The sequence below is a fragment of the Chelonoidis abingdonii genome, chromosome 1 (genome assembly GCF_003597395.2).
Source record: "Chelonoidis abingdonii isolate Lonesome George chromosome 1, CheloAbing_2.0, whole genome shotgun sequence".
In the NCBI taxonomy this organism is placed as follows: Eukaryota; Metazoa; Chordata; order Testudines; family Testudinidae; genus Chelonoidis; species Chelonoidis abingdonii.
The window spans coordinates 359,795,181-359,822,190 of NC_133769.1; the positions used below are offsets into that span (position 1 = coordinate 359,795,181).

At 48.8% G+C, this 27,010-nt stretch overlaps 1 protein-coding gene across 3 annotated transcripts in view; it reads right to left on the minus strand.

Annotated features, from left to right (window-relative positions):
• Positions 1 to 27,010, minus strand: part of CAPN5 (calpain 5) — a 135,122-nt gene that overhangs the window by 97,626 nt on the left and 10,486 nt on the right. The window contains exon 2 of one of the 3 annotated variants that reach the window (XM_075061801.1): positions 4,425 to 4,618. The exons of 1 other annotated variant lie outside the window; for it this stretch is intronic. The gene's annotated coding sequence lies outside the window, so the exon portion shown is untranslated. Of the gene's footprint in view, positions 1 to 4,300; positions 4,404 to 4,424; positions 4,619 to 27,010 lie in introns of those variants that run through there. One more of the 3 variants, XM_032771513.2, reaches the window with a different exon arrangement.

Below are 27,010 nucleotides of genomic sequence, written 5' to 3' on the forward strand. Positions count from 1 at the left end.
GTACAAAGGAAAAGTCACACCATTGCAACAGGGAGGTGTATGTGGCCCCAGAGGTCTGTGACACAGGACACTTCTCCCTCCACCCCAAGACGTTAGCAAGCAAAATCACATTCTGTCCTGAGATGACGCATGACGCTCTACCCGCCCCGCCATCCAAATTTAGACACACACACTCCACGACTTCAGTGGCGACGCCAGGTTTAATAGAGATTCTCAGATGCCTCAATCTCTTTTAATTAAAAAGGCCTCCTGGCACAGAACCACATCTTTCTAGATTAATTACGCTCTCTCAACAAGCAGCTGGATTCCTGGGCGCAGACGTGATTTTACCAACCCAGAGGAGACATGGAAATCATATCCCACATACCCCAACGAGATGCAGCAGGACCTGAACCAGTCTATCCTAGTTCTTCACCAGCCATGGTGGCTTCCACGCATTGCACACCAGCTCCTTTGATTGGCATTCTAGACTTCCCCATCCATGCCTGCCTCCCACAGGGTAAGAGTGTCCTTACACAAGGCATCTGTACCACTTGATCCACAGGGTAGAATATGCAGGGGTCTTGGGAATGGGCAGCAAGTGACCCAACGTATTATTCTGGTAACTAGGCATCATCACCCAAAGACATTGGGAATCACTGATTAATGGCTAAAAAGTTAGAACAAGAAACTGTATAAGTATTGGTGACGAGTAGCTCCTTGTCCAGGGGATTAGGTAATGGACACATCTGGGCATCTGTTTGGAAGCAATTAATTTAGTTAAATGATTAGGATTAGTAGGGAGAAAAAAACCTGGCTTCTAACCCACCCCTATCCTAACCGAGGTAATTATTCATGATGGCTGCTGAGCAAATCTGCCTCCTCTCACCTGGATGAGATGAATACTTAATTTAGGAGACTTCTGCTGAGAGCAAACCAAAGATTTTAATTCGCCTTATTTATCAACCTGATTAGCAGCAAAAATGCTCATTACTTAGCACCTAAATGAACCTAAACTAACATCCATGCTGATTGCGCACGAGGACAGTACCCGGGTTCTGCTGCAGTTATGGCTCATTTACTGAAATAGTCATTTTCTTCTGCTTCATCCCAGTCACTCTCAAGGGTCCTGAATCATCTCTAGTGATGTGGACTCTCCTGGGAGCCAGGAACAGCAAAAGGCTTTGTGGATTCTGTTCTTTACTGTGACTTGAGAATACAGGGCTTACATCATGCCTTGAAGTTGCAGGGGTGCGTGTGGAAGTGCACTGCCGGCGCTTGAGCAGGTATCAGTGTCCCCAGAAGGAGCCTGGGACATTCCAAGGTGCAGCACGGCCACCTTCTCCTCTGCTCAGAGCCAGCTTTGATGACTGGTGTGGAGCACGAAGCCTTGTCCCCACTGGAGAAGGCTGCCACTGCCAATGGCACAAACCTCAAGCAGGCCTTCCACTTGCTGGGCTACGGATGGGGAGACAGTGAGGGCTCGTAGACAGGGCACGGGTACTAGACAGGGGCTAGTAGACCTATGTTCTATTCGCAGCTTTGCCACTGACCTGCTACGTGACCTTGGGCAAGTAACTTCATCTCCATTTCCCTTCCCTCCTTTGTCTGCCTTGTCTATTTGGGTGGGATTCACCAGGGTGTTTAGGCACCTAACACCTACTGATTTCAAATTAATGAGCATTAGGTGCCTCAATACCTTGGTAAAGCCTGCCCTTGGATTCTAAGTTCTCCAAGGCAGAGACTGTATGTTACTATGGCCAGGTCTACCCTATATACTTACATTGGTATAACCATGTAGCTCAAGAGTGTGAAAAATTCACACCCCTGTGCAATGCAGTTATGCGACCTAACTCCCCATGTAAACACGCTATGTTGACGAGAGAGCTTCTCCCATCGATACAGCTACCGCCTCTGAGGGAGGTGGGTGAACTATTCCGACAGGAGAAGCCTTCTCGGGCATTTCCACTAAAGCATTACAGCAGTGGAGCTGAGCCATTGTAGCGCTGTACACGAAGACAAGCCCAATGTCTTTGTAAAATGCGCAATGGAGCCTGAATTAACACTGAGGCCTCTAAGTGTTCCTGTAATAGAAATAACAACATGCGATCCATTCTGTAGAATTTTGAAGCCATCTAATAGAGAATCTGAGACTTATACCCCTGCTACGTAGGATTTTATGGGTCTATTTGAAACCTGAATAGAAAGATTCTTCTTCTTTGTTAAATTCTATGCACTTTTTGCAGCCTTTGGTCATACTTTATATTAAGGATCCATTGACAATTAGTATATGAAGGATTAATAAATGATTATTAGATGTTTTAATAAATGGTTAAATCACTTGTTACGTAATCCAATAGGTCAATAAGTGGCTTTTAACCATCTTCAACACCCACTACTTATGTTTGTAGCAAGCGTATAACATCTGCTTATTTATTAATCCTTTATAAATAAAACCTTAAGACCAAATGTGACCCATTTTTCTTTTTTTAACAGACAGTATTTCTGAACCTTGAGGATATTCAGCCTTTTATTCTTTCTGTATCGAAACTGATTTCCATTCCCTTGGTGAGAAGCATAGAATCATAGAATATCAGGGTTGGAAGAGACCTCAAGAGGTCATCTAGTCTGACCCCTTGCTCAAAGCAGGACCAGTCCCAACTAAATCATCCCAGCCAGGGCTTTGTCAAGCTGGGTCTTAAAAACCTCAAAGGATGGAGGTTCCACCACCTTCCTAGGTAACCCATTCCAGTGCTTCACCACCCTCCTAGTGAAATAGTATTTCCTAATGGCCAACCTAGACCTCCCCCACTGCAACTTGAGACCATTGCTTCTTGTTCTGTCATCTGCCACCACTGAGAACAGCCGAGCTCCATCCTCTTTGGAACCCCCCTTCAGGTAGTTGAAAGCTGCTATCAAATCCCCCCTCACTCTTCTATTCAATTTGCAAACATCTAGAAGATAATAAGGTGATAAGTAAGAGTCAGCATGGATTTGTCAAAAACAAATCGCGTCAAACCAACCTGATGGCTTTCTTTGACAGGTAACAAGCCTTATGGATGAGGGGAAGCAGTAGATGTGGTATATCCTCACTTTAGTAAGGCTTTTGATACCGTCCCACATGATCTTCTCATAAACAAACTAGGGAAATGCAACCTAGATGGAGCTACTATAAAACATGACCTATGAGGGAAGAGTGAAAAAACTGGGTTTGGACATGACAACAGTTTTCAAGTACATAAAAGGTTGTTACAAGGAGGAGGAAAGTAAATTGTTCTAGTTAACCTCTGAGGATAGGACAAGAAGCAAAGGGCTTAAATTGCCGCAAGGACTGTTTAGGTTGGACATTAGAAAAAACTTCCTAACTGTTAACGTGGTTAAGCACTGGAATAAATTGCCTAGGAATCTCTGTCATTGCAGATTTTTAAGAGCAGGTTAGACAAACACCCATCAGGGCGGTCTAATACTTAGTCCTGCCAGGAGTGCAGGGGACTGGACTAGGTGACCTCTTGAGGTCCCTTCCAGTCGTACAGTTCTGTGATGGTGGCTGCCCACTGGTGGGGTGAGGAAGAAATGCCCCATTACTTACATACAGCATTGCACAATGGGCAAAGTGCAGTATATGAGCCTGATTCTTCTCTCTGAATTCAGTGGAGTTACCACCACCACCCTTGAGCCTGATGTAATTTGGAAAAGAATCAGCCCCTCTGGAAGCCTCAGTTACTGACCACTACTGGAATCCAGACCCTGACTTGATGGGCTAGCCTGTGCTCTTGTCCAATTTGGTGACACTGATGAGCCTGATTCCCTTCTCGGTCAATCTTTAACTGGTGCAATTCCACTGACTTCCATGAGTTGCTCCTGATTAACACCAGGATCAGATTATGGAGAAGATTATTAATAATGAACTAAAAGGAACTGGTGCCAGCTGCCGGGAGATACATTTGTTTCCTGCTCCCAGCCTGTTCAGCTTTCCGGGCAGACCATTTGGGAGCCTTAAAATTCCACCGGCCCTGCAGGAAGGGAAAGCCTTTACGCACAGGACCTCTGGGAGGTTGCACCTCCAGGACTGTCGCTGTGCCACGCACTGTACACTTTGATGAGCCACCCAAAAAGTGTTCCACAGTCTGCCAGGAAGCCCCCTGGCCTGGACGATACAACAGAGTGATACATTCTGAGAGAGGAAACAGCCTGGTCTAGCGGTCAAAGCACAGCCTGAGAATCAAGGAGACCAGTGTTCTACGCTCTGCATTTCACTTTCTTTGAGAGTCACTTCACTTATCCCTGCCTCAGTTTCCCAAGAGGCTAATATAAAACTCACCCACTATCTTGAAGCGTTGTGAGGGTAAAGGCATGGGGGGCTGGAAAGGACTTTCATATCCTTTAGATGGAAAGTGCCAAACTTCCTTTGTTTTAACTCTGCACTGTTCTGTGGCCAGACTTACATCTGGTGAATTCCGTCGACTTCAGGGCCTTAACGCTAACGAGGCATTTGCTCTTGAACTCAATGGGAGCAGGACTGGGCACTTATGCTGTAAGCCCCTTGGGACAGCAGATCCTTGTATTTATTATACAGTGCTGTTTACACACTGTCATTTGTCCAGCGTCATCTGAGCCCGCGCAGAGCAGAGCTGGGGCGCTGGAAGAAAGAGAGGTAAAGAAATGCCGAAATGAAGAGCCCCATAAGGGAATCTGGGTATAAGCAATACCTCGACCCTAGGGATCTCAAGCAGGTATAGATGATTTGGATGGCAAAAACTGGTGATTGTTATTGTTGTTTGTATTACTGAGGAGCCCTAGTCACGGACCAAGGTGCTGTACTAACACAGAACAAGGAGATGGTCCCTGCCCCAAAGAGTTTACAATCCAAGTATAAGACAAGAGACAACAGATAGATGACAGACAGACAAGGAAATACAAGGAAACACGGATAGTGCTATCAGCAGGACAGCCAGTGGTCTCAGCACATCCACAGATTAAAGAACTGTTGCCAAGGTTTTTTTCTAGGCAAGACGTCAAAGGAAAGTTTTGAAGGAGGGGTTTGAAAGAGGATACTGAGGTAGCTTTGCAGATGTTTACGGAGAGCAACTCCCAAGCACAAGGGGAAACATGGGAGAAAGCACGAAGGTGCTCATTTGAAAATTTAACAAGAGGCCGCTGAAGGCTGGGATCAGTGCAATTGGACGCGGAAGTCGACATCTTGGTAGTGAAGGAGGGCGGATGGGAAGAGGGATATGAGACTTATCTTGACCTTCACAGCCTTGATAGGCTAGAGGAGGGGGAGGCAGGGGAAGGAAGCAATGAGAGGGGTGACATGGTCAAGGCAACAGAAACTGGGTATCAGCGGGGCAAGACTGCATTTGTCACGGGCAGAGAGAAGGACAGAGGATGAGGAGAGCCTGGATGAGCATTTTAGCTGCATAAATGGCTAGCTAAGGCCATAGCTTAGAGATGTTATGTAGAAGGAATCAGCAAGATTTAACCCTGCTTTGGATTTGAGATTGGGTATCTTTCTAAGAGACGTGCTTTAGCTCAGCTAGAAGTTTAGCTGATGCAGAAGCCACTTGGTGAAATGCTATGGTCTGTGTTTGTAGGAGGTCAGGCCAGAGGGACTGTAATAATCCCCCTTGGCTTTAAAATCTATGACTACATGGTAATTACATCTCCCAGCATTAAGAGCTCTGGGTGTAAACCAATCGCTTTAGGCTGTGCTTTTGAACACAGAGGTTTGTGTTTCCTTTGCAGGCTAGAACTCTGATAGGTTTCTTCCAACCTACAATCTCCACTGTGGTCCTCGGAGAACTGTGCTAAGCTCCTATGCTATGATTCAGTAGGTGGCACTCTCTCCCTTAGTCAGTATGGTATTAGGGGACACTATTACTGGATATACCACCATCCATGTAAGAGGTAAAACATGTAAAACAGAGGTCCCAATAATCTGTGATCAGTGAGTCTACACGGCCGCTAGACATCAGCCGACTCTGGCTCACGGGCTTGGGCTGCGGGGGCTGTTTCATTGCGGTGTAAGGTTCTGGGCTGGAGCTGGAGACTAGGCTCTAGGACTCAGCGAGATGGGAGGGTCCCAGAGCTCAGGCTCAGAAGTCTACACAAGCCCTGCAAGCCTGAGTCAGCTGGCACAGGCTAGCCACAGGTGTTTAGTTGCTGTGTAGACATACCCAAAATTGCCAATGCCAGAGTCATGCAAAAGTAAGGTTATTAGCTTGTGAAATTCCAGCTTAGGTAACTACTGCCTATAAACATATATTCCCCCTACACTTTTAGCTGATACAGTACGCTTCAGTTCCTGACCTAAACATTGCCAGGTGCTGCTGTGAGCTGTTAAAGAGCTGGTACTTTCCACCCAAGAGGTGGCTGCATTTCAGCATGGAGAGTGAAGTGATTCCTGTTGGTAAAGTAGTTTGGGATCCCCTGGGATGGTAGGCACTATGTAAATATAACTTTAATTATTATAAACAAATGACTCACTGACGGAAATCAATTTGGTTTGCAAAGGAGACTCTCAAGTGAAACGAGAAAGAATGTTGCAGTTCAAGAATATTTGTTAAAAACCATTAAAGAGAAAGGCAGAATTCTGCCACTCCCTGCTGCTAAATCCATCATTGCCTCTAATTTGCACGTTAGATTTGGCACATTAAAATGCTCTAGGCAGCCTAACTGCTTTTATCTCTTGCACAAAAGCCAGGAGAACCAAGTTCAGAAACCATAATGGAGTATTAGAAACAGACACTTCCATGGCTGAGGCAAAATAAATACAACCTGGGCGAGAAAGATCAAGGCCATCACATCTTAACGACAACGGAAATATGATGCACAGACCGTGGATTAAAACACTAGTGAATCCAGATGTAAGGCACAGCAGTTAAGAGGCTGAAAGGGCTAAAATGGGAGAGACATTGTCTTGGAGGAGGTCAATCATATAACTCAGGCATGTTATGGAATTCCCTTTATCGCCTCCAGAGATTTGGGGGCATTGGTGCCAGCCAGCACTGCCAGCTGGTAGTGATTATGCATGTAAGTGCTGAAACCAGGATAACTGTTTATTATACAGGTAGGATCCAATTGCAAACTAAAAGACTATTCTCTTCCCTCTGCAGAAATTCCACCCCTCCAGAACCAGGGCTGCTACGGCACAACATCTGGGCTTAACAACATCACTCTGCATGCAGTCTGGCATGACAACACTGTTAAGATGAGTTCCTGTCTGCATCCTGTAGAACTTGCCATACCGGTATTGCCCTGGCCTCTTCTTTTGTCATTCAGTGTTGAACGCATTCTACAACAATATGCATCTCCTCACCTTTTGGGGTGAGCCAGACTTTTAGGCACCTGCTCCCCTACTTGGTGTAAACTTGCTTGTGCCAATCAGAAACGAACACACACAGGTTTTGCGCCCGTTCCCTATGACACTTCTATGATGTCACAGTAGGTACTTTAGGTCGCCCTGCCATGTGCAGGCAGGGAGAGGAGAAAGAAAAACGAATCCTGTGTATCTTGTGTACCCGTAACCGAGCCTGATCACCTCGAAGCCTCTCTCTCAGCTCACGTGTTTCAAACAGAGTTTCTATGTTGCCGGTCGTTATGCGTTGGTTTGTGTTTGTAAGTATCAGTTATTACTAAATGCTGCATCTTTGTTATATATATTATGTTAGTAGATATTTTAGTCATTGTGTGTTTTAAGTTTTATTAACCCTATTAGCTAATCATATGCTGCTCCCTTACCCCAAGTAACTATCCCCAATAAAAACATTAAATTGATTAATTTTAGTTGTGTGTGTCTGCAGTTTGCATCGGGGCCCATATTCTCCTTGCATCCCTTACCTATACAGTCTGTTGCCACGTGCAGCCTGGTAAATAACAGGCCTGCATTTTCTTTTGCCCCTGCAAGTACGTGGCAATCTACAAACACATGCCACTTGGGGCAACTTCTAGAATTCAGTGGCCTGATCCCAGCACGGTACAGTAGGAAGTTTCCAGTAGGTCTTTAGCCTTCTGATCACAGGGGGGAAATCCTGGTCCCAACGAAGTGAGAGAGAGTTTTGCCATTGACTTCAGTGGAGCCTTGATTTCAACCAGAGTGTCTTATTTTCTAGCTTCATGTTATGTTGCTAGCAATACCCAAGTTCTTTCAATGTTTGCGGTCTGCAATGAAGCGGAAACTCTGCACTTGATCAAAGCCCATGTGACCAGATTCCCTCCTTATAAACAAATACATTCAACAAAGCTGGAAAAATACCACACGCGCAGCAAGGCAATACTGCTTTGTGCATCCTCTCTCCCACGTGTTTTGCCCCACTAAAGACACAATCAAACAAGCAGTGAGTCAGCCAACTTGTTTTTCCACCTGTTCATGGGAGACTCAGAACAGCTTGGGTGTTACCAAATCCACCAAACATAAAAAAAAAACTACTTCACCCAGTTTTTACACAGAACATGGACTGACAGAAATCTAGGCTGGAAGGGACCTCAAGTGGCTGAGTCCACTTCCCATGCCCCACACTGCAGGTGGTTTACATACATCTCCTAATTAAACCATCCCTGACAGGTACTTGTCTAACCTATCCTTAAAAACCGCCACTGACAGGGATTCCACAACCTCCGTTGGAAGCCTATGTGACACCGGCAGACCAGGCGTCAGCTCATGCCAAGGTCCCCGCACCTCAGCTGATGACCAACAAATACACAGTTAGAGTCCGTCGGGCTCACCTGTCAGTATTGTTAACATGGGCACTAGAACTATAAGCATGTGTTTAGTCTTTACGGAACGCTTGTGAGTTGCTGCCTGCATTAATGTCACTTATAACATTTGCACCCCAGACTGTAAGGTGGTAACTGAGCATTTGTACTGTGAGCCTCGCTGACTATGCAAATCGCCAGACAAGAGAAAGACATTAACCAGTGTGGGGACGTCCCTGGGTGTTCTGCCCAACAGGGAAGGCTAATCAACACCAGACGGACTATCCTGCCATGAAAACCCCTGATAAGTGGGAACTAAATCTCCATGCTGCTTGGACTCTGAGTGGTATATAAAGGACATATGGACCTTGCTTATTATAGAAGCTTCTACTACCTTTTGAAACTTAAGACTGTATTCATTTGTGGGTTTATATGTTTACCTGCTTTAACCTTGTAAATACCTCTCTCGTTTTCTTTCCCTGTATAATAAATCTTTAGATAGTTTATTATAGGATTGGCTACAAGCATTGTCTTTGGTATGAGATCTAAAATGGAATTGACCTGGGATAAGTGACTGGATGGTTGGGAGTGGGAGTAACCTGAATATTGCTGTGATTGGTGGTGTACGGGACCATCTATCACAAAGGCAGGCGTACCTGGGCAGTAAGACACATCAGAGCACCCCAGAAGACTGTCTGTGACTCCATGTTAAAGTTGTTATAGTGCCTGAGTAGGTTACACTTCGGGATGTTAAATGTTAACCAGCTAACTGGTAAGTATTAGTCTTATTGGCTATCCCGTCTTCACTGTTAATCCCTGGGCTGGCCGGGCAGCCGGCCGGATCGGCCCCGACCGCGCCAGCCGGCCAGCCCTTTAATCGGTTAACCATTTGAATGAAATATTTTTTAATTGTTTAAATGGTTCACTTTTTAAACTGCATTTACGTCCCTAGTTACACTTGATAACTGGCTGGCGAAATCCAAGATTAGAACTCTCAACCAGCCTGGGGTTTATGTCCTGCTTCTTCACAGTCTGCCCTGAGGTTGGTCCATGTGCTCTTCCGACCCACTGCCAGACAGCTGGTCAGTCTATTCCAGAGCATAACTGCCCTTCTAGTTAGAAAGTGTTTCCTAACATCCAATGTAAACCTCCCTTGCTGCAGATTAAGCCCATTACTATTTGTCCCACCATGGGTGGACATGAAGAACTATCATTGTCCTCTTCATCACAGCCCTTAACATATTTGAAGACTGTTTTCAGGTTCCCCATCAGTCTTCTTTTCTCAAGACTAAACATGCCCAGTTTTTCAACCCTTCCTCACAGGTCAGGGTTTCCTAACCTTTTATCGTTTGTGTTGTTCTCCTCTGGACTCTCTCCAATCCTTGCAGTGCAGCATCCAGAACTGGACTCCTGTCATTACCACCACCTCGCTGGCTGCGTGCGCCTTGAGGAGCGATGGCGCTGACCATAACAGCAAGGTGGCTGTGGCGGCAGCCAGCAGGAGCAAGGCACACAGCCAGCGCTGCACCTACCCTGCAGGCAGGAGGTAGTGGAGACAGATCACGGGTTTGGGGAATCCCACCAGGCAGCAGCGCTGATACACGTTCAGCGGCAAGTGTTGGGTCCGAGTCAAGTCTGAAAAGGACTCAACATACTCAGGTCAGGCTCAGGCTGGGTTTTAAACTGGAGTCCGAGCAGATCTCTACCTATTGCTAAGAACGGAAGAAGATGCCCCTGAAGCAAAAGTGTTAAAGGCCTGTGATTCCGAAGCAGCAAGTTCTGGGTTCAAGTCTAGTTCTAGAGTCACTAAAGTTCCAAGTGGCCATGGGATTATTCTTATTATTCGCCTGGAGGCTTCAACCAAGATCACAGCCCCATTGTGCTAGGCATTGTACAGACACACAGTAAAAGCTGATGTCTGCCCCCAAACAGCTTATGGTCTAGTGAGACATGGAGTGGGATGGGAAACTGAGGCACAGAGTGGAGCACTGACTTGCTCAAGGTCACCCTGCAGGTCAGTGGCTAATCCAGGAAGAGAATCAAGGCCTCTTTCTGGCCCAGTGCCCCACCCTGCCTGTCAGTGGGCTGCAGGTTCAGTACACCCTATTTTATGTATCTTGGGACATGTAACAGGATGGACCCCTGCTCCTGCCCAGAATGGTTAAAAACAGCCCTGGGAGGGGGCTGTGGATGAAGAAAGCAGCTTTTAGGCTGGGCTGATTGGGGGAAGTGGCTGCAGCTGGGGCCATGCACCAAACTGAGCAACAGGGCCTTATAAGAAGGCCAGGGAAGCCAGGAGCAGAAAGACTCTCCCTCTGCCTGTAGAGGGAGAAGGGCCTGGCTGTAGGGAGCTGGACACAAGGTACCTGAGTGGAGCAGAGCTGGGGAAAGACAGAGTAGCTCCAGCCTGGAAAGCCCCAGTACTGGGCTAATAGGTACTGCGGGTGGCAGAGGGCAGTCCAGGGGCAGGCCAAGGCAGCAGGTCCAAACTCAACCTTGCCAGTGATGAGTGGCTGATACTGCAGTCTGCCCCAGTGACTGGCAGTAGCCCGATACTGAGGCAAGGTGGGCATAGTGGGTGGGGGTTCCCCAGGAAGTGGAGACCCTAAGACTGAGGGGTTACTGCCAGGGGCAGCACCCCAGGTAAAAAGGCACCGGTCCAGGGAGGGACACGGGGGCCAGAGGACAGGTGGATCACCAGCCTGCAGAGGGCGCTCCGGAGCTGGAATGAGCTAACTCCCCGAGGACAACCAGCAGGAGGCACTGCAGGGGTGAGTCTGCTCGTCTATAGGACAGTAGATATGTACCAGTACAAAAGTATCTACATAGAACCTTTATTTTTGCAAAGCAGTAAATTAAGCCATCTCTCAGCAAACCTGGGGACATTCTTCAGAAGGTGGGGATACAGCCATGACAAGAGGCCAAGCGTCTAATGATGCCCAGTATGTGCTCTAGGAAAGGAAGAGGGAACAGGTATGTACCTGGCACAATAAACACAGCTGCCCAATGATGAAAGATGGAGGAAAACACATTGTCACTGCTACCCTCTTGGCAAGAGGGCACAGGCAAGAGGCGAATTAACCAGTGATGAGTGCCCAACTGGTAGAAGGAGGAGTGGGGTCACAGAGCCATCTGTTCATGCCTCAGAGGCGACTGGGTGGGAAGTTCTCCTTCAGGTGACACAGATGAGATTGTGCAAAATGAAAAACATTCCCTGCCTGAGAATCACCAGGAAATCCAGAGACACAAAGTGGGAAACAAAAACCGGCTGGGAGAGCCAAGCCCTCGCTGCAGGACACAGCTTGTGTGAGTCTGTCACAGAATGAGAGCAAGGAACCCGCCAACCATGATTCTTCATAGCTATGGTGCTGGGCAGGTCAAAAGAATGATCTGTGTAGTCCCCTATTTACTAGCATCTCTCAGCACCTCACAATACTGATTATATTGATCGGCCGAGCCCTCGCCGGGAGGTAGGGCAGTGCTGGTATCCCCATTTTATAGATGGGGAACTAAGACACTGGGAGACTAAGGCCTGGTCTACACTAAAAAGTTAGGTTGACCCAGCTTCGTTGTGCAGGGATGTGAAAAATCTGCACCTCTGAGAGACGTAGTTAAGCCGACCCAACCCCTGGTGTAGACAGCACTAGGTTAATGGAAGAATTCTAGCTACTGCCTCTCGGGGAGGTGGATTCCCTACACAGATGGGAGAACCCCTCCTGTCAGCACTGATAGTGTCTACACTGAAGTGCTACAGCAGCAGCTGGAGTGTTTCACGTGTAGACCAGCCCTACGTTTGTGTCTGCACTGCATCATAAACCCAAGTCTGTGCGCTTGGTGTTTCCAAGCCAGCACTTGAGCGTCCATTCTACAATTGGTGGACCACGCTAACACATCCGTATTGCATTGCGTAGACCTTCTGACTCAGGTCTGTGGCTTGAGCCACGTCCACCCTGCAAAGTGACAGGGGTTGGATCTGAGTCACAGCGGGCCCTAGGACCCAGGTCCTGAGTGCTCACTAATCTGACTCAGACTGATTTATGTGTAAATGGAAGGGGAGCTTGGGCTCAAACCCGAGTCAGAGCCCAGGCTTAGAGTGCAGTGTAGACATACCCTAAGTGATCACACAAGAGGCCTGTTGCAGAACAGGGAATAGAGTCTCCTGAGTCCAGAAGGGAATAGGATCTGCCTGGACACAGCTTTTTTTTGTAGACATTGTGGAGAAACTGTGTAAACCTCATCTGAATCGGGTTCCACTTGAAAAGGCTTTTGGCCTGCAGTGTTGGGGTTAAACCTAAGGGAAATTGCTGAGAGTCACTGGTTTCGCCTCACTGATGCAAATACCAACGGGACTCCCACTTATTAGAACCACTTAGAAGTTCCTCATTCCTCACACTGAAACATATACAAATCACTGGCCTATTACCAGACAGTTGCTGTTGGATACAAACAACTCTGAGGAAGTGGGAAGAGAGAGACCAACACAAACAGCCTAGAACTACGTGTTTGCTACATAGCTTGTGGTGTGTCTGGAAAACACAATTCCCTGGCAGCTCTTACGTTTTCTAAAGCAGCAGAGCCGATTTCCACTGTGCCCAGATCTCATCCCACAGCAAGTTCCCACTGGGAAACAGGGCCATTTCAACTCCATCTCAATTCACTTACTTCGACCACTGGATCTTACACCTTCTTCACAGCTGGTGACACACAGCTGTCTCGAATCTGTTTCACTTTTCAGTTTCTCCTGTGGCATCACAATGCTTAAGCATTTCGTTTCCTAACACCCCAGGGGCAAGTTTCAACCCGGTTTCCATTGCAGAAACTTGTGGTCAACCTTTTTCTTGTTTCGTTTTGCTTTAAACCACAAAAGCTCAGAATAGGAGCACGTGGCCAGACCCTGCTTATGCTCCAAAAGAGCCCCAGCAACAGAACGCTGGGGAAACTATTCTCTATGAGAATATTTGTGTGTGCATAAAATTCACTTGTTTCATTATTGCAGCACCTTTTAGACAAATTATTTCAACTATTCAGAGATACTAAGGCCAGAAGGGACCACTGCAATCACCTCATCTGACCTCCTGCATAACCCAGACTACAGAACTTTGCCTAGTAATTCCTGCACCCAGCACTCCCTTCTGTTTGAGCCATAGCATATCTTTTAGAGAAACATCCAACCTTGGTTTATGGGCTGAGGAATTATCCTAGGGGTAGAATGAGCTCGTAAATTGCAGCTTGGGGATGGGCACCAAGAATCCCTGGGTTCTAATCCTGATGCTGTCAGGCTCTGACACTGACCAGCCTGCAGAATATTTTGCAAACATATAGCACGTTACAAGCATTACTTAGTTAGGACTCCTAACATCACCATCAAGCGGATAAATACTATTGTGCCCATTTCACAGAGAGGGGAGGCTGAGCATCAAAGAGGTTAACTGCCCAAGTCACAAACCAAGTGTCAGAATCAGAACCCAAGTCACCTGAGTCCCAGACCAGTGGCTAGATGAGACAAACCTGTTTACAATGAAATCTTAAACCAAACAAATAAATAAGTAAATACCTGCAGAATCATTTGTGCTGGGCTCCAGTGTGGTAAACGGATTTTTTTAAACCACAAAACCCTACAATTTGTACTAAAGTGGAGTGTCATTAACTAACGTTTGTGAAGCGCATTAAGATATTCTAACAAAAGTTTCCAGGGGCCTGATCCAAAACCCACTGGGATCAACAGCAGAACTCTCACCGGCTTCAGGAGGCTTTGGATCAGACCCTGTTACTAACAACAACAGTGTCATTAGCACCACATACAGCCAGACACTTGCAGACATGCTGTCTAGATAGAGTGTATGCAGACACAATGCTCGCTATTGCTGAAGGCCAGTTTTATCAGGTGGTTTTAACATTGCAAGTGTGGACCCTGATTTCACCTAGGTGACATGTTTGGACAAGTTAGGACCCTAGCCATCCGGGCAGGCCGTGCATCAGTCAGGCTGGCATAAAGTGGGGCACAGGACATGCTTACAAGCCTCTATAGCTGGGGCACACGTCAGGGAGGTGCTCTGGGGCAGGGCGTGGGTGAACCAGAGGGGCAGGAGGGGGCATGCAAAGGCAGACTTGCTCCTCGGTGAGTCCATGCCATGCCAAGTTGTGACCCAGGGACTTCCAAATGCAACTAGCAGAGGGCCTAAAGGGTGCGTAAGGGTTATGGGAATCCCCTGCACCTGGTATTTACATTCTAGTTCACCAAATGGGTCAGGTAAGGTGTCTAATGAAAGCCTGTGTCATCATCCCCACTGCAAGATGTATGTGTGAGAACAGATGAGTTGGGTATATACACTTAATGTGACGTTCTCTAGGTCTGCAGTTAAAAAACAAGCCACTCAAAGGCAGCGTGTCTTGAGACAAACTCTTCCAGAGACAGGGGATGGGAAACACTTATCTCAGTGGATGGGCACTGAGCAGTCTAAGTACTGCAGAGACTTCAGAAGGAAGCTAACAGGAGGAGGTAACCAGCGGTGGAGGGAGGGCTGGGGGACCTATAGAAGCAAACAGCGGGAGGTGGGGGGGAACCTATCTTGAGGTGAAGAACAAAGGTCTATTCTGGTATATTCAGGTGTGCAAACAGACACCCTGGCATCCTTCACCCAGAGGTAAACTGATAGCAAGTTTGCTTCAGGAAAAAGGGCTCCCAGTCAGGCTTGGTGGCAAATGATGAAGAGAACTTTGGGTGAGATCAACTTCTTTAGCCGAGAGGTTAATCGTTAGTTTTGACTCTAGAAAGCGTATTACAGTTTTGCTTTTTTCATAACCATTTTCCCATCTCTCCTATGGGTTATTATTTGAACCTCATTTCTTTCTTAAATACATTTCTTTCATTTTATAATTGAACTCAAGTGCTGTGTGTAACACAGGGACGGTGATCTAACTTAAAACCAGGGTACGCTGTCCTGCTGGGAACACAGGATTTGGGAGTTCTGTGGGTATCCAGCAATCAGGGCTGGATACCACAGGGGGACACTTTGAAGGGACGCAGAGACTGGGGTACATCTGTTTTCAATCTGCCAGGCAAAGAGGGGACTGGCAGAGCACAGAGGAGAATGGCTGACAGGCTGGCTGTGTTAGGGGGCTGACACCCAGCTTATACAGACAAGACTCCCTCGTGCCGGAGGCAAGCAGGTGATTCTCAGCCCTGAGATGGGTCACACAAGGCCCCGTAGGGGGATTTGAAATAGGGGCACGAGTTAGGGCAGCTTTCAGGCTGGGGCAACCTCAGTCACCCCTGCATGGGGGAGGCCATTTGCACCTCCTCTCTGTCCCTGCGCTACACCTCCCCCGCTGTACACAGAGCTGGTGCAAGCATTTCCACAGGGGCACTCTGCCTTGCCACGAGTGTCGCTCCCTTCCTCTTAACAGCACTGGGGATATGCGGAAAGAGCAGGACCCGAGCTCCATGCACAGCTCTGACAATGACAGGATATCCTCGGCTCAAGAAGAACTTCCACCTAGGGAGTCACTGGAGGGCACATTCCTGGCATTCACTTGGCACAGACAGAGCCCGCGGACACTGCTGGCACCTGGTTCCAGACCCCCAGTGACGCGCTGCTATCTCCTGGGAGCGGCTAGTTCTCCGAGAGATGCTGAAGGAGAAGCAATTGCAATGATGCAGTTCTAGGCCCTGATCCGAAACCCACCACAGGCAGCAGAAAGTCTCCCGTTGACTTCAGGGGGCTTTCATGGTTATCGAACCCTTCTATTGCAACAGCGACTGGAGGCCTCAACCAGGGAAGGTACTGTGCAAACGTGTGGTAAGTGATGGTCCCTGGCCCACGGAGCTGACAGTCTGAACCACAAGACAGAACAGGGGAACATGAATAAACAGGGGGGGAGACAGAACAACAAATCTGACAGGATGTGCACAATGCTCAGCCCCTCAGCAGCGATGCTTCCTGTGGCTAGCAGTAGAGGCAGATATGCTAGCGGACAGACCGTTGGACTGGACCTCAGCAGACTTTGGGGGTGTGGATTATTTATTACTGTACTGCTCTAGTCAGCTCTAGTCAGGAGCAGGACCCCATTGTGCTAGGTGCTGTACAAACAGAACAAAAAGCTGGTCCATGCCTCAAGGAGCTTTCAGTTTCTTCCAGCTCAGCCACTGACCTGCTGGGTGATTTCAGGGAAGTCATGTCCCAACCCGTGCCTCAGTTTCCCCATCTGGTCAAATGGAGATCGCAATGCCTGGCCTTCTTTGTAAAGTGCTTTGCGATCTACTGATGAAAAGCGCCGAGTAACAGCAATATATTTATTTTGCATGTTGCTGTCTCCTGCCTGTATTCTGGGATGAGGGTGTGGTGGTGGTTTTAGGGATTGTGGCTGGGAGCTCTTCCCACTCGTAAGGGAGAGAAAGCAGGAAAGCGCTTGTCAAAGAAAGGCAGACTCAGGCAATAGAGGCTCGAATCTCTGGGAGTCGAGATAACAGGATGGAGAGGGAAAGTAGGGCTGAACTGAGGAGGACTCTGTAAGTGAGGACCAGATGTGTTTGACAAGGTGAACGGGGGGGCAATGGAGGGATTTAAAGATGGGGTGACAATTAGAGTGACAGGCCAAGAAGAGGATTTTAGCTGCAGCACTGTGAATGGACTGGAGGGATGGCGGGAGCCAGCCAGGCTAAAGAGCAGGAGATGAGGTCAAGCCCTGAGGCTTGGACAAGCACTCTGGCAGCACGGGCACAAAGCCTGCTGAGTGGTTGTGCAGGAAGAAGTGACAGCTGGAGACACATCCTGGATGTAGGGGTGGAAGATGAGGGCAGAGTCAAAGACGAAGCCAAGATTACGGGCTTGAGTGACAGGAAAAACAATGGTGCTTTCCACCCTGGTAGAGAAAGGACCCTCCAAGCAAGGACCAGTTTCCCATAGTCCTAGATGCTACACAGACAAGCCACCTGGAAGACAGTCCCTGCCCCAGAGAGCTCACAATCTGCATATCAGCGAGGACACCACAGGTGGATGAAACACTCCCGTGGAATGGGAGCCGGCTAGGAAAACAAGGCTACAGACAGAAGAATCTAGCAGAAAACCCAGCTCATCGTCTGCCTGCCTGGTGCCGGATGGGAGCGATAGCAGTGGAGTTGCGGCTGCTCAGAAAAACCAGGCCTCTGACTTCTTGTTTGACAGCACCCGCCTGTGAGGTGTGGCTAAAACCTGCCTCACCCTGCTACGCTGTCGCCGACGAGCTGTAGGCACGGTGCTCGTACAATGTAAAGTCCTAGACCACTGCTATGCGATATCGACCATGTGGTCCCATGGCTCGTGCGCTCTGAAGTGTAGCCATTTGTCTCACACCTTGCCTCTGTGGGCTATGCTCAACCCACAGCTTCCTTTCTGCGCCGCCAGCCAATTCGTAACACCAAAACCACCTTCCAGGGAAAGAGCTGCACGGTGCAGACAAGGGGGGAGAGACAAAGAAGTGCCAGGGGGTGCAGGGGGCAGGAAGTTGGGAGTTCAGAGCCAATGTATCTGCCATACAGTAGCATCTACCAGAAGCCTCCAACTGAGATCAAAACCTCAGTGAGCTGGGTGCTGTGTACACACACACACACACACACACACACACACACACACACACCCATGTAATCAGACAAGATGGGCAAGGAATCGTCAAGGGAAACAGCAACCCAGAGAGGTGAAGTGACTTGCGCAAGGACACCCAGGAGGTGAGTGGCAGAGCATGGAGTGCACAGACCCCAGTGTTGTACTCGCTAGACCACACTGCACCAGCAAGACCAGTCCCATTCCCTTTGGAGATCTGGGGGTTCTTGGAGTCTGAAATACAGGGGGAACCTTGTGGAAGAGGAAAAAGCTAAACTCAAAGCAGCAGACAAGTTCCCACGAAACTCCTGGCTCCTTCCAGCCCAGTTAACCTGTCTGGATCAGCTAAGCCTGTCGGCCACAGGCTCTCCCTCCCACCAGAGAAACCTGTGCAGGGCAGGAAATCCCACGCCTTCCTTTCCAGCTTTTCTATCAGGGGAAAGGTCAGGAGTTCCTCCTGTGCCACGTGTAGGAGCAGGGTGCTTCAGCCCCCTAAAAGAGCAAATAACCTGAGACCCACACATCTCAGCACATCCAGATGCCCAAACCACCCTCCACTACAATGCTGGCATTAGCTACCCTCTGTGTCTGTGCAGTAACAGCCGGGCAGCAGCCCCAGTGGGAACTAACCCATTAACCCTGCTCCAGTATCAGAGGGATCTGCAGCGGGAGCTTGGCATGGAGCATAGCTCTTCCCCCTGAATGCCCAGGGAGCAAACATTCTCCTCTAAAGCCTGATGTGACGGGAAGGCTCCCTCTCCTTCCTGGCTCCACTCCGCTCACCCCAATGGAGAGGCCATAATTGGCCCATCTCCAATGACCGTTTCTCTTTGCTGTGCACAGAAGCTGCACATACAGCACACGTGGCCTCTGGGGCTGCTCCAAAGCACGAAGCACATATCAGAACACGGGAGAAGCTGTTATGTCCAACCCCCACCCCACAACTTTTCATCTAGAGCTCAAGACGCAGCATACAACCAGTAAAGAAAGATCTATTACTGAGCTCTGCAGATCATAGAATATCAGGGTTGGAAGGGATCTCAGGAGGTCATCTAGTCCAACCCCCTGCTCAGACAAGGACCAATTCCCAACCAAATCATCCCAACCAAGGTGTTGTCAAGCCTGACCTTAAAAAGTTAAGGAAGGAGATTCCACCACCTCCCTAGGTAACCCATTCCAGTGCTTCACCACCCTCCAAATAATATATGGAGATACACCTAGCTCATAGAACTGGAAGGTCATTGAGTCCAGCCCCTGCCTTCACTAGTAGGACCAAGTACTGATTTTTGCCCCAGATCCCTATGTGACCTCAAGGATTGAACTCACAATCCTGGGTTTAAGCAGGCCAATGCTCAAACCACTGAGCTATCCCTCTCCTTGGATAGCCCTCCCCCCCCAAAAAATACACTTCTTGGCATATCATTTCCTCCCTCTGTGCTCTCAGTGGCCCTGACCTACTCGCTTCCTGCCAAGCCAATTAATAATTACAAGCTGCAGCAGGAGCTGTGAAAGAGAGAGTGGGCCCAGGAAGCACACATCCTGAGCAAGCCCAACTCCCCAGGGCTCCTAACAAATCACAGCTCTGGTAAATTACAGGAATCTTCTTCCAGGCCTCACTGTACAGACAGAGACAGTCCCTACCCCAGAGAGCTTTCAATCCAGTCTGAGACAAGACACAAAGGAGTGTCACAAACGAACATTTTGAAGATCATTATATTCTGGGAGAGAAAGGGGCTCAGGACTATGACCTGGAGGATATTCAGGCCCCCTATATAGAAACATCTCTTCTCACCAATGTTCAGATTGCATGGATACATGCACACCCCTTCTCCACCCAAAGACACCCAAGAGGAAAAGGCCTTTGAGTCTCTCTTCTGCACTCGGGTATTGGAACAGTGATACTCTCAGAGCCTCAGTTCAGCTCTAGGTTCATGACCTAAAGAGCTTACAGTCTAAATCACTGGGCATCTGACAGATCTAATTACTTATTAGCCTATTGTAAGCATTAGCCATCCCCTGACTCATGCTTTGCTTTGCTGTGGCTGTTTCCCAGGAACTCCCTGTAGTACCCACATGGGTTACTCTTGGAATGTTGTCCTTGTAGGTGTGGACTGAACATACACTTGTGTTGTCTACTGCAAAAGAATCTCCCATTAAAGCTAATGGAAAGTGGCTCATTGTCTGCAAAAGGAGCAGGACTGGGCCCCTACACAGTAACACCAGTCCAGACCAGTAGTTCTCAACCAGGGGTATGCATACCCCTGGCGGTACTCAGATCTCCCAGGGGTACATCAACAGGCTCCATAATAAGCACTAGCAAAGTCAGTACTAACTAAAATTTCATATGACCTGTTCATTCTGCTCTATATAGTATACGTGGAAATGTAAGTACAGTGTTTATATTCCAATTGATATATTTTATAATTATATGGTAAAAGTGAGCGAGAGTCAGCCATTGTTCAATAACAGTGCGCTGTGACACTTCTGTATTTTTCTATCTGATTTTGTCAGCAAGTAGGTTTTAAAGTCAGGTGAAACTTGGGGGTACACAGGGCAAATCAGCCTCTTGAAAGGGGTACAATAGTCTGGAAAGGTTGAGAGCTCCTGGTCTAGATGTTCGACATGTGCCTCAATTATCTGAATGGTACGAGGGCAAGGGGAATGGTTCAGGTTGGGCGGGAGAGTTTGTAGTGAAAGGAATGGACTTTAGGGACCAAGATTGAGAGATCTGGGGTTCAAATAACCGAAGTTTCACTGTTCCAGAGAATTCCTAGCGTAGATAAACTATAGCACATGGCTATGCTCCTGCTCCAACTGTCGTTGGTCCCATTACTTAGCAATCATTTATAGAGCCGTAAATATGCACTGCTGCTAGCTCAGTGTCAAAGAGATCACAGGTCACTGCTTTATGATCACAACACTGAGGAGTTGATAGGGCACATTAATGGCCACTACTACGGATGGCATTTGACACACACCACACCACGGCACTTCCTGATACAAGGAAGGTCTAGGCTATCTGCAGACTCAGGCAGACCCTGCCCTGAGTCACATCTTGAAGGCTTTCCTTGAAACTCCAAAGGCTAGAGAGAGTTTCAGTCTCCTTTCAAATGCAAACGGAGAGAAGGAAGACCAAGCTGTCAGACTCATCGGGAAGCACCTGCCCAGCTCAACCTTTAGTAGTGACTCATTGCCAAGTGCCAACATAGGCTTGGCATATCTACAATGGGTGCACTCCCCTAATTAAGGGTTGATAGATATCTAAATTGACTTAATCACCATGGTGATACGTACTCTATCTGGCTCTGCATCCTGGCAGGACTGCCGTCAGCTGTTTTCCTCCTCACTTGCAGGTGTGGCAGGGCCATGGATTTTTTTCCCCATTGATTAAATTATGCAGCACTATAGACTCAGGGAGGTGCCCAGGTCACCTCTGGTTCAGGACAATCCCAGAGTTCCAGGATCTCTGCATCCAGGGTTTTAGGTCAACCCTCATAGACTAGTCACAAAGTCCAGATCCAGGCGAGATTGTCTCCCAGTGTTTGGGGATGTTCTGGCTCACCCAACAACTCTAGCGTAAAACATTACCCAAGCCAGGTCCCCAGTGAGAGTCTGCTATGTACACAGTAGACTCCCAGGGAGGGCCCGCAATGCACATTGCCCCAGCCCATGTTACAGCAGTTTCTGGGCTGAAGAGTTCTTCCCGCCCTTTCTGCACTCCACAGTTCACACCGTGCTGGACGGCAGGGCCTGCATTCCCACTACACAGCCGTGCATTTATCCTTTGGCCCTTTCCACCAGGATGGAGGGAGAACGTGCCGGGCTGAGGAGAGTGTCTGAGGATCAGAACCGATCACGTTAAGGCCACATGCGCAGTGGCATGGTACGGCAGACACACCAGGCTCTGCCTATGAGACACAACGGGGGCATGTCCTTGCTTGTGGCTGGGGGGCATCTACAGCAAAGGGCCGCGCCGCACACGGTGACATGGTGTTTTGGGTAGGGGCCACACAGGCCTGCGCCCCCACGTGGCACATTTTACCTGATTCCATAGGAGCAGTTCCCCTTACCCACACACAGCCCATGTGGGAGTGGCCGCATGCCCACTCCTAGGATGTGTGGGCATGGCAGGATGCTGTGCCCCTGCCCAGGCTGCAGCGTGGGGGGGGGAGGGGGAAATTTTCCTGGAAGGGTTTCTGAGGCTTCTCCTTAGCATTTCCCCTCAACGTGGTGGCCCAGAGCAGCACGCCTCCGCTTTGCTGACTGCTAAGCACACCCACCTGGAGCCACATCATGGCAAGGTACTGGCCAGGTCTTTTGATGACGTTCACTTTACAGCAACTCTGGGGCAACTTTAGTGGAGCAGAACTGTCACCTACCTGCTGTGGTGTCACTGCCCCTTTATAAACCGTCCTCTGTTTGCTCAGGTAACTCCTAGTACAGAGACTTTAACCACATAGCAGCAATCCCCCTGCAGGCTTTGTGTGCTAGTCACCAGAGCCATAACAAGGAATTTTTGCATCCGAGGCACAGGCAAGGGCTGGCTCCAGGCTATTTGGCAGCGTCTCCCTGAGTCCCTCTCAGAGAGAAGGACACGCCGCCGAATTGCCGCCAAAGAAGTGGCGGCAGCAGAGCTGCCACCGAAGCGCCACCAATCACGGTAGAGCCATGCCTCTCCTCTTTGTGCGCCCGAGGCAAGTATCTCACTCGCCTTGCCCTTGTTACAGCCCTGCTAGTCACCTCCCTGACAGCCACACAGCACCTTGCTTCCACGTGTAACTAGAGAGAGAATCAGGCCTCGAACAGTTACTCAGGTGACAGGCTGCTTCTCACAGACTTTAAGGCCAGAACCGACCATTGATAATCTAGTCTGACCTCCTGCACGTTGCAGGCTCCAGAACCTCACCCACCCATCCCTGTGACAGACCCCTAATCTCTGGCTGAGTTACTGGAAACCTCAGATCATGATTTAAACACATCAAGTTACAGAGAATCCACCAATTGCACTAGTTTAAACCTGAAAGTGATCCAGGCTCCATGCTGCAGAGGAAGGTGAAAAACCCAGGGTCTCTGCCAGTCTGACCTGAGAGGAAATTCCTTTCAGATCCCACATATGGAGACCAGCTAGACCCTGAGAATGTGGGCAACACCCATCGGACAGATACTTGGGAAAGAATTCTCTATAGTAAGAGCCCTGCCCACCTCCCCTCAATCTAGTGTCCCATCTCCTGCCATTGTGAATAAACTTTACAGGCGGTGTTAAAAAGATTTCTCCAGGACTCCACAGGAGTCTTATCCTTCTGTGGATAAGAAGCAGTTGTCTGCATGGACCAGGGTGAGGAGGGCTTAACTCAACATATTTCAAAGATTTCTGCTAATCAACAGCAATTTAGCACAGCTAGTACCTCCTCCCACTCCTAATGAAGTCAGCAGGACATTTTACAGAATCTCGTAAAGACCCATAGCGACCTTCAAACAACAGAGCAGAGACAGACCTGAGCTACAAACTTTGGATCTACCAGTCCTAAAGCTTGGGAGTTCATTTGGATCCAGGGTTTGGGGTCAGGCTGATCTCTGAGCAACAGTTTCTATGGGTCAGGAGCTCCCCTCACAACAGTCGCTAAGAGAGAGAGGAAGAAGGTCTTGTAGTTCAGGCACTGGACACAGTCCAGGAGACTGGGTTAAATTCCTGGCTCTGCCACAGATTCCCTGTGTCACCTTGGGCAAGTCACTTAGGTCATGTCCACACTGCACACTAAGCCCGGGGTCTGCCTCAGGTTTGAGCCCAAGCCCCTTTTCCATCCACACAAATGAGCCTGAGTTGGGCCAGCGAGCATTCAGGTCCTGTGTCCTAAAACTCTGCTAGGGGCATGGATCAGCACCCAAGTCCTACTGTGACTCAGGTCCAAACTCTGTCATTTTGCAGTGCGGACACAGCTCACATCGCAGACCTGAGGCAGAAGATCTGCATAGTCAAATATGGACATATTAGTAAGGCTGTGAGACCCTGGTCCAGAAACTGTAAACCCAGATTTACAAGCCAGCATGGACACTCCAGCTCGAGTTTGGGAACACAGATTACAAGTCCACAGACCTGGGTGTACAATGCAGTAGACATATCCGCAGTCTCGGGGCTTGTCTGTACAAACTCTTAGCTCATGGCAAACTGAGGTGTAACTGCCTTGCCCTGCACATCTGCTGCGAACTAGAAGTTCCCTAGTGCAGTTTGGTCCACTCCTGTTCCCAAGCAGAGTAGATCAAAGTGCACAAGGGAGCTCTTAGTGCGCGGCAGCAGTATCCACATGGACACATAGTGCATAGCACATTAGTGCGAGGTAAACAGACACCTCAGCCCTCAGGGCATGGCTGCACTGACAGAAGACCTGTGGCTGGCCCTGGTCACCTGACTGAGGCTGGCAGGAGGGTGCGGCCTGCGGGGCTATAAAACTGCAGTGTAGACATTCAGGCTCCCCCCTCATAGTGTCCCAAAGCCCAAACGTCTACAGTGACATTTTATAGCCTCCCAGCCCAAGCCCCACTGAGCCCGAACCAGCTGATCCAGGCCAGGCATGAGCCATATCGAGGCTCCTTTATCACAGTGTAGACATTACCCTCTGTTCCCCACCTGTAGAAGGGAGATAATACTTCCTGTGTCTGTTTGCACTGTGACCTCTCCAAGGTCTGTCTCTTACTATGTGCACTTACATCATCTAGCACAAGAGGGCTTGATCTCTGCCGGGGCCCCCTGCTGCTACCGTAACACAAAGAAACACAAGAAGCCCTGCTGACAATCCTAACAGGCTGCAGGAGGGTACCTAGGTTACCTTCCTCTTGTCAGGGCATGGAGAACCCCAGCCACAGCTCTTTGAAACAAAGGAACCAAGGTATCCTCAGTGGCAGCTGACAGAAATTTACACCCTCTCTCAGTGGGGGTTCCACCTGGGCCTGGAAAGGCCAGAGTGTGTCTCTAAGCAACCCACATGCCTGCAGAAGACAAGCAAGTCACAAGGATCCCATGAGACTTACCCGTGACAAGTGGGAGAATTTCACTTCCCCAGGCACTTGAGAAGTTTTCTTTAATTACATTAGCCTCTCTTGTGACCACTAATTCTGTTAACTCCTCCACCTCACCCCAATATAACTGTCACTGAAGTAACAGCACCCTGCTGTGAGACATCACCAAGAAGAGCCTAGGAAATGATCAGCTGGGTGACTTCACAGCCCCAGGGGCTGATGCTAGACCCCAGCAACAGGTGCAAGGCACCTGGGCACCTTGCGTAAGGGCTTGATCTTGCAGCCTTCACCTGGGCAAGCTTCCCACTCACTTTGATGGAAGCTGTACTTGCATAAGAACTGCAGGATCAAGCCCTTAATTGCTTACTGGCTGCTCTGTAAGCCAGCCGTACCCCCTGGAGCACTGTTCACACAGCTCTAGAAAACCGGTAAAACCAGCTCTGCGCAGTCTGACTGTGCTGGGCTTTCCCGGACAAGGCCTTGCTAAGGAAGGCATAGCTGCCAGAGGGCTTTTCTTGGGGCAAGAAGCAGCTGCTGAGGCCTGGAGGGGCCAGAGTTATTTTTTTTTATTTTTTTTAAAGGGATTCTCTCTGCACTACAGTGGGAATGAGGGAGGGGACAGAACAGATCAGAAACTTTCAAGCAGCTGAGGAAAGGAAAGCCAAAGAATATGGGTAAAACAGCCAGCTGTGTCCTGTATCCAGCCCTCAGACCAGACCCTGGGGGTAGCTAATGCTTGTGAGCCATCTCCAGGTGAAAACACATGGAGACAAGGCGTTTAGCTTAATGCAGGGTAACGAGGCGAGGTCAGCCCTATACCTGTCAGAGGCTGACCTCCCCTCCTTACCCCACAGGAGAAATAACACACTTTGTCTCCATTGCGTTTTCACTTCAGGCTCACTCAGGGGTGTTCGTCACCCCCCCACGGAGCACACAACTGGCTCAGAAGCCGATACAAAGCCATACACTAGGGTGCCTTAATCACAATTGGATAGTCATTGCATTACACTGTTATTATACTACCTAGCTCTTATGCAGCATTTTCCATCCAGTGATCTCAGTGTAACAAAGGAGGTCAGCATCATTATCCCTATTGTACAGATGGGGAAACCGAGGCAACTGGTGGTGAAATGACTCACCTAATATCACCCCTCAAGTCATTCGCAGAGCTGGGAATAGCGCCCAGCTCTCTCCTGAGTCCCAGTCCAGTGCTCCATCCACTATGCCACACTGCCTCCAACAGGGCAGAGTTAAGGTTTTTTGGGTCCTTACTATGAATTCCTGAGTATAGTTGGATTGCTTTTAAGTGCAACTTTAACTCTAAATTTCCTGTGTTTATAATGCTTAGTTTGGGGATAATATCCCTGTAATGTTTGTTCACCCTTAAATTATTGATACACACACTGAACCTACCTCCATTTGAAGGTAATCTTTCTTCTGGGAATCTAGAGAGTTACAATTTGCATGGTCCTCCCAAGTAATAACAGGAAAAAAAAACCCTCTCTGTTCCTCAAGGGCAGGTCACAAATGCACAGATCTCCTCCCTTGACACTACTAAGGAGAGGGAAATCACCTGAATGCCCTCTCCTGGCCTGGGTACTCAGGGCTTGTCTACACTTACAGTTTTGCAGCGCTGGCCGTTACAGCTGTGGTCGTACAGCTGTGTACGGCCAGCGCTGCAGTGTGTCCACACTGACAGCGACCAGCGCTGCAGTGTGTCCACACTTGCACCAGTTGCAGCGCTG